This window comes from Sinocyclocheilus rhinocerous, unplaced genomic scaffold (assembly GCF_001515625.1).
Source record: "Sinocyclocheilus rhinocerous isolate Xijiao unplaced genomic scaffold, SAMN03320098_v1.1 scaffold3423, whole genome shotgun sequence".
Classification (NCBI taxonomy): domain Eukaryota; kingdom Metazoa; phylum Chordata; class Actinopteri; order Cypriniformes; family Cyprinidae; genus Sinocyclocheilus; species Sinocyclocheilus rhinocerous.
Window position 1 is genome coordinate 129,550 of NW_015631455.1, and position 8,746 is coordinate 138,295.

The following is an 8,746-nucleotide window of genomic DNA, read 5'->3' on the forward strand; positions in this document are numbered from 1 at the left end:
CTCCCCTTTATCAAAGGGTTACCTGGAATGAGCACACTATTCCTCTGAATTCGGAGGTCTCCTCTCACATGAGAAGTTGAGTTCTCTGTTTTTCCAGAGCACCTGGAACCAGCAGCATCAGGCGAACTAGGCCCTTCCTCTGCCTCTCTGATGCCCTGAGTCTTTTGGCTAGCTTGCAGAACGTTATCCTTCTGATTTCTAACGATCATGCTGTAGGTCAAGCCCCCTCTCGTTCAGAGCTGGGTGTTGTGCTCCCTCAGCTAAGGTAAATTACTGCTAGGACTTCTCAAACATAGCGTTTTGGGATGCACCATTTCCATCTATGGGCTGCTCTTTCAGAGTGCCACGAGATCCCCTTAGAACAGTATTTTTAAATCCATGTTATGGTAAGTGTGCACGTGAAGTCTTTGTACATTTTCTAAAATCCACACTGTGGTAAGTTTGCACGCTAGTACTCTGCATTCTTTCTCAAATCCTGTATGGTGAGGGCTTCGCGCGGTAACTTCGTGCCCTCCGTGCCCTCTGTTAAGCTCCAGTTCCGCCTTGGGCACCACTCCCCCTATGTATCCTCTGGATATCTACTTTATCTACTTTAACCTACTAGGGGTCTGTTGAGACAGTTCCTTCAGCAAGCTCAGACCCCGGTTCCTTGGGCTCCACTCAACTAGTGTGTCTCTGTCGACACACTCTGGAAGCATCGCTCCCCTCACCAGTGAGGGTTATTGTGAGTATGGTGCTTTCTTTCGAGCGTTAATCCTCTCTGAGGAGTTGGATTCCTCGCTCCATGGGCTGTCCTCGTGGTAGTTTGAGCAGTGCTCCCCTTTTATCAAAGGGTTACCTGGAATGAGCAACGTTATTTCCTCTGAATTCGGAGTTCTCCTCTCACATGAGAAGTTTGAGTTCTCTGTTTCTCCAGAGCACCTGGAACCAGCAGCATGAGGTGGATTAGGCCCTTCCTCTGCCTCCCTGATGCGCTGAGTGTTTGGCTAGCTTGCAGTATGCTTACCCTTCTGATTTTACAATCATGCTGCAGGTCGAGCCCCCTCTCGGGAGAGCTGGGTTTGTGCTCCCTCCGCCTAGGTAAACTACTGCTAGCCGTTCCAGCATTGAAACATGCTGTAGGTCGAACCCCCTTCTTGAATTGAGAACTATGTGTGTTGCTCCCTCAGCTAAATAACTGCTAGCTGTTCCACCATTGGAACATGCTGTAGGTTGAGCTCCCTCTCGTTGAGAGCTGGATGTTGCTCCCTCAGCTACAGATTTACTGCTAGCCACTCCAGCATTATAGCCTTAGACATAGCGTTTGGGGATACGCTATTTCTATCTATGGGCTGCTCTTTCAGGGTGCCACGAGAACCCCTAGAACGGTATTCAAGTGTGTGCACGTTATGCTTTGCCCACTTTTCTAAAATCCACATAAGTGGTAAGTGTGCACGTTATGCTTTGCCCACTTTTCTAAAATCCTGTATGGTAAGAGCTACGCGCAAAGACTTTGTGCTCTTTTTGAGTGGTTTAAAACCCCGGTTCCGCCTTGGGCACCACTCCTCCTATGTATCCTCTGGATACCTGCTTTAACAGGGTGTTGCTACTAGGGGTCTGTTGAGACAGTTCTTTCAGCACATACAAAGAGAAACGTGTGGTAGCCCCTGTGTGACAGGCCAAGACTTGTATGATTCTAGGCTCTTGGTCGTATTCCCTTAAAGGAATCTGTTTCTGATTCCAAGCCTTGAGCTCTACCCCGGGCCCAGCAGTCTGGCGCTAACAGGTAAGTATTTTGGGGTATGTAGCCTAGGCCTTTGGCCGTAGGGAATAACGTCACTGGTAGCCGTCTAACGTCCCAGGGGCAACTCCCATGGCTATGGTAGAGTTGGTACTTAGTGCTCGCCAGGTTTCTGGCATGCACTCCCCTCAGCATGGTGGCGTGGGTATACCGTTCCCCATAGCGACCCCTAGAGGACGCAGTTCAAAGTTCCCTTGAAAGGGAACGTCTCAGGTTACGTATGTAACCATGGTTCCTTAGTAGGGAACGAGACACTGCGTCCTCTAGGTTTCTTGTCATGCTTTGGATGCACGCTTCAGACGAAGAAGTGGATGATGTGTTCTCCCGGCGCCTATTTATACTATAGTTGAACCGGTAGTGACGTCATGGCTATCGCCGGTCAACGTGTTGTTGGTGTTTTTTCAATGTATGCTTCAGACACGGGTCACGGCGAGGCGTTCCCCATAGCGACCCCTAGAGGACGCAGTGTCTCGTTCCCTACTCAGGGAACCATGGTTACATACATAACCTGAGACGTTTCTTCTGAACTATTAAAATTCTTAAACTGATTCAGCTTGACTGCTTAAAGGGATAGTTCACCCAAAAAATGAAAATTCTGCCATTATTTACTCATGCTTTATGTCATTCCAAAGCTGTATGGCTTTCTATTTAATACATGTAATTATTCTTTTAAATATCAGTGCTCCATAATCAGACATTTTACAGTTTAAAAAAGTAATAAAAGAAGCAAAAAAGGTCTGTTGTATAGTTGTATAATGTTGTATAAATAATCCTTTTCAGAAACTGAAATAACTAAAAAGTTAAATAAATAAAATTTTATTTAATAATTTACAATAAAACAATTATCACTGATTTTAATATCTGTGGTGTTACTGCAATATAATAGCACCAAAAAAATGGTGAGGTTTAAGACCTTCTTGTGGTGCCATCAGCCAATCAGTGTCATGATGTTTATGTAGCTGTATTATACAGTACCGATTGTTTCAAAGCAGTATCAATTAAGTAAAATTCATCAGTTATAAAACATTTAACTCCAACTGTAAAGCAGCTCTAAGAAGGCACCAGTGTCATTATTCAGATCGATTTAGTGCAATGTTGTTTGAATTCATCTCCATAACTGTGTTGATGTTGCAATGTTAGTGTCATTATCCAGCTCAATTCAGTTCAGTTCAGCAAGCAAAAGGCGACAGTGGCAAAAAGCAAAACTCCATTAGGTGACAGTAGTGGAGAAAAAAAATATTGGGTAACATCTACAAACTGAGTAAAATCTACATGCTACATTTTAGTTTTAAATATTATAATTTTTAAAGGGCAAATTTGAATGGTGTTGTTGATTACGATACTGTCAGTGGTGCCACTGTCGATGTCTTACTGTCAATGATGGCATTACTACCGGTGGTGGTACTGTGTTACAGGTGGTGCCATTACTACTGATGGTGTTACTATTGGTGGTGTTATTTTCAGTGGAGTTACTGCCAGTGCTTTTACTGTCGGTAGTGTTACTGTCGATGGTGTCACTGTCTGTGGCATTTCTGTTGATGGTGGTTCTGTTGATGGTGTTACTGGTGGTGCCATTACTGCTGATGGTGGTACTGTCAATGATGTTACTGTCAGTGCTGTTTCTGTCAATGGTGTCAATGTCAGTGGTCTTACTGTTGATGGTGGCATTACTACTGGTGGTGGTTCTGTTGATGGTGTTACTGGTGGTGTGGTTACTGCTAATGGTTTACTGTCAGTGGCATTACTGCTGATGGTGTTACTGCTAATGCTGTTACTGTTGGTGGCGTTACTACCCGTGGCTACGGTCGATGGCATTAATGACAGTGATATTGTTGTTACTGTTGATGGTGTTGCTGTTCAATGGTGGTGTTACTGTTAATGCTTTTACTGTAAATTTTATTACTGCTGGTGCTGTTACTGCCAGAAGTTTCACACTCAGTGCTGCTGTTACAGTTAGTGGTGGTGTTACTGTGTGTATTGTTCCTGTATTGTTGATGGCAATGTTAATGTGTTAATGCTTCCTATTTATTTATTTATTTATTTATTTGTTTGAATTCTACAATTATTTTGTGTGAATCCTGAATAAAAAAAGAAGGTAAAATCATTAATATACATTTTTGGAAAAACAAATGGATGCAAATGTCAGCTGAGACTTTAAGATCAAAGCAGAACTCAAGTAGTAGAAAAATTATATATTTGACCATAATCAAACGTGGCCAGTGAGCTGGGGGAAGCAAATTAATGTTTAGCCTATATTTTTGTAAAAATGTAATTATCAAACAAATCATCATGCAGAAGATTTATGTTTAATATATGGTTTATTTATTGAGATGTTTTTCTAATCAAGATGCACTACCATCTGCACTTGAACATTGTGTGCTCTGCCACGCTGCTGACAGACTGACTGCTCTGTGTCAATGATGCAGTGTAGAACAGCAGGTCCATCTAAATAACGTTGATCACTGGCTGTTAATATTTATGACTATATATGTGTGTTTGTAGTAGTCATATTGGTATTTATGAATGCAGAAAACACCTTTAGCTAAAAAATGATCATTTTCTATCGTTTATTGCCTAATTCCGGTTACTTTATCATGCATATCCAATATGGGTTAAAACATGTTCAGGTCACATTTTACCTCTAAAACTTGTGTTACTGTGAGCTGTTTCCCACTCTAAAAAATAACTAATTATTAAGCACATAATCAACACATTTATCCCCCAAATTCTGATTATTATTATTAAGTATTTATACCATTAAATGCAGCACAACAAATAATACCATGATGTATAAAAACACAATTTAAATAACAATTATGTCTTAATGCAGGGATTCACAATTTTTTTTGGCAGCCAAACACCTTTGACATTAAACACATATTTGCATGTTCATGGTTCTCTGATTTCAGCTAATGGTCACATGACATGCAGGTAAACAATTAAAATATTTCATTCTTTTTTTTCTTTTTTTTGGTCAAAAAATTAGAATGTGATTATTTGGGTGTATATTGCGATTACAGTTTGAACTGTAATATGGCAAACAATCTCTTTGAAAAAACAAAAAAACAGACCACACCGTGATACCGGCTGAAATAGCTGCTTTTTAATGGTATCCATATCCACACTTGAGTTTAAATTTTACAAGAACTAACTATGACCACTTTTAGTGATGAAATGAAAAACAAAGTAAAAACAAACAAATTGTCTTTGCATTGACCTTGTAGCATTACTTTACTGGACTTAGATCTCTTTTTAGTTGTGATAGTGTCTCAATCTCAATCATTATTTTCACACTGTTGTATTTAGGAACCTAGTCATATTCAGTAATAATAATAATAATAATTTTATTTTATTTTATATTATGTGAACCCCCGTTTGTCTTAATGTATTAGTTTTTTTTTTCTCATCCAAGAACTCTTTCTAAAAGCCTGTAATATAGCCTGTATTTAATGTACTCTTAAATCAAGTTCTGGTCCTGGCTTCTGGGTGTTCCAATCGTGCTAAAATACACAATAAAACAACAGCTTTTAGTATCTTCTAATATGCAATGGGTAAGAGTTCTGTTCTCTTTTTGTTTACAGGTACAGTCATGAAAATGGACTTCCTATCCTACAGATCTGCACATACATGCAGCACAGTATCGTCAAGGACAATATGAAGCTTCACCAGAGCAGCGCTACGTGGGACAAAGCAAACTTCATGTTTGCATTTAAACAGCATTCATTTGTTCCTATCAAATAAATTATGTACAATGCCTCAAAAGGAATATAATGGTCAAATGTGGAATCTAACCATGAGGAAATAAGGACAACGTGGTAAATATAAAGAAGATGCTTTGAAGCGCACTGAGGTAGAAACTATTTACTTGAAATCACAGAGTTCATACACAAACAAATTGTGAGATACATACTGCCCCCAAAACAACAACATGCTATTGGGACAGGTGTTTGTGAGTATGTACACATGAATATGTGTCTTCAGACAAGCAGTATGTGTGTATGTCACACAGTATGTTTAAACGTTACAGATCATGTGCTATACCAAAACATATTATGGCATGCATGGAAAGTTGGGCATGGAATACATCTTGATTATTATGTTAATTTATTATTATTATTACTTTTTTGGTTAACAAACTCAGTAGTCATATTAAGTGGGAACAACTATAAATGACAACAATTTACTTGACTGTTGAGGTTAACATTGTTAAATATCTATTTTTTTTTTAAAGTATCATAGTTTTTATATTAACAAGGAATCGGTTAAACTGGTGAAAGGTTATTTTTCTAGCTTTTTAAAATTTTGCTAAATCACTTTAAATTGTCTTTCTTTTTTTCCACTGTTTATTTTGCCTGCAGTGAAAAGGAAATGTGTTCACATGTAGAAATTCTGTCATGATTTCCTCCTTGAATTGTTTATGTGGTACAAACACTGAAACACACAGGTTTCGGCAGGTTTGTGTCTTTATCGTTTCAGAATCTCCCATCATTGAAAGCATCTACCTCATTGTCCTGATTGGCTGTTTTACTGTGCATTTACCTCACTGTGAGTTACGTCAAACAGTTCACAAGCCTTATTTCTGGAAACAGCTCGAGCTTACAGTATGTCACGTTTCCCCACATTACTGTCGGCAGTGTTGGATGTGTGTTGTCCTGGCTTTGTCCATCCAGGTTTTGTGCAATCGTTCAATCCAAAAAGTCAAGAAAAAGTACAATAATGTAAAGCTGGCAAGTAAAAAAAAAAAAAAAGATTTAAAGTGACTGAAATGTATTTTCCCTGATTCCCTGAGGTATGTCGGCCTATGACATTGAAATCTAGACATTTTATTAGCTAAAATATGGGAAGTTGCAATGTGATAGAGTTTACATGTTAATGATGATACTTAAGAAATGATTGTATGGCAGTAGATTTTTCTAGATTGTCCCTATTTAAATGAGTAATTATTTCATTCATGTTTGCTCACAAGCACATTTTGACTCCTGAAATCTTGACTTTACATAAATACTGTATGATTATCTGCATCATGTCAAATGAATGTCCTGTGCCCAATATATTATGTTGTTGTTTCTTCACATTGCCATTATTTTCATTATTTCATTTCATTTACAAGCTAAAGATAAATAAACATGCATCACCTGTTCTCTGCATCTAAACTGGACATTGCTACTGGTTAACAATAGGACAGACAGAGCAGTAATGGCTGGCATTCATTAATTTTAATGGATAGTTTAATGCGATTAATTGAATCACTGATTCATTCGAGTCATCACTCATAGTTGTTCATAAAATTTCATTTTTGTAGTAGGCCTACAATATAGTTTATATAAACTTTCACAATACAGTAATATTTTTTCAATTACATTACATAAATGGTGTCAAAAATTTCAATTCACCAAGAAACACAGACCTAGAGCGATTCATTTGTGAATTATAAATCATTATTATGTTTGGTCCATCATTTCATATTTAGCATAAACGCTGTGTTAATGTGATCATGTCAATATAAATTGCACAGCTTTAATCATGTGTTTGAAACATGGTTTTCATGTTGGCTGCTGCCCAGTGATTTGACCTGATATGAGCTGTGATACAAACATTTACTTACTAAAACATTGATTTGAGTAATCCATGGCACAAATGTATCATGCAGAACTTCAAACTGTAAAGATCTATATGATAGACCGCACAACCAAGACTGACTCTCTAGAAATCTTCAGTCACAAATAAGCCAGAGTGACACTTATTCCACACACACTCAGAAAAGGTCTTTGTCTGCTGTGATTGTTTTTCGAGTTTGAGGTATTTAACTGATTTCTTCGGACGTACAATATTTTATGACGTTTTTATGACTTGAATTCAAACCAGGCTAATTTGTTGATTAAGCTAACATGAGAACAGATGCTAACACTGCATCTGTTAAGCTACCAAACAGGATTTTGTTATGGCTGTGAGGTATAATGGTGAGCGTGATTTGACCAAGTACAACATGTTCCTGGATCAACATCCTTGTTGATCCTGGAACAACATTCCAATCAACCAATCAGAATTGAGACATAACTTTTCAGGAAATGTCTGTTTTAGGCTTACAATCTACACCCTTGTTAATCAGCTATCATTTCCCTCTGATTTTAGGAATACATTATGGGTAAGGTTAGGTTTAGGGGTAGGGACTGGGTTAAGTCTGTATTTTTGGACAGTAATGTTGATCCAGGAACATGTCTTACCTGGCAAGATCACAGTGACCGAGGTATAACTCTGGTTAAGAAACTTTTAAATTTTTTTTTAATTGATAATGAACATTATTTCTTCAAAAATAAAAAGTTAACTTCTAGCTGTTGAACTCATCAACTAACACAAATTGTTTAAATAAGATAACATGGACAACAATTGATTTAGTAAGGATAATATAATTATCACCTTATTTTTAGTGTAAGAAGAGGCGCAGCCATTTTTATGCGTGAGGCTTCCAGATATTTTAGCTATACAAAAACAGTCTTGCTGCAAACTGGTATTTGTTATCATATTATTGTAATCATTGTAAACTTAAACACTTTGAGTTTGTCACTCAGATGATTGTACTGTTTACTCCGCTTAGTGGCTAATGACTGTGAAGTAGAGACCTGCACTCCCGCGGGAGTACCGCGGGACCCAACGCAACAGGGTGCGGCGCGGGACAACCCTTGATGGGGAGTGCGGGTGCGGGCGGGAAGAGACTAGTGTGTGTGCGGGATGCGGGAGAATAAAATAACTCGCGGGACTCCCGCAAAATAGAAATGATCTAAACATAAATTGTCTAAAACATATAAATTGTTATTTATCTGTTGTACAAAAGCAAAAAGAACAACTAATATTAACATTAAATGATTGACATGCGCAAGCTAGGCATAGTTTCTATTTATAACACGTGTTTAAAGGGTTGCGCAATGTAGCCAATCACAGACTCAGCTGTTGATTTCTGGAACGCAA

At 38.3% G+C, this 8,746-nt stretch overlaps 1 protein-coding gene across 1 annotated transcript in view; it reads left to right on the forward strand.

Annotated features, from left to right (window-relative positions):
* The window catches only part of LOC107741714 (shaker-related potassium channel tsha2-like), a 15,421-nt gene extending 9,486 nt beyond the window's left edge, over positions 1-5,935 (forward strand). Inside the window, exon 2 of the mRNA XM_016554482.1 lies at positions 5,362-5,935. The gene's annotated coding sequence lies outside the window, so the exon portion shown is untranslated. The remainder of the gene's footprint in view (positions 1-5,361) is intronic.
* Positions 5,936-8,746: the final 2,811 nt, after the last annotated feature.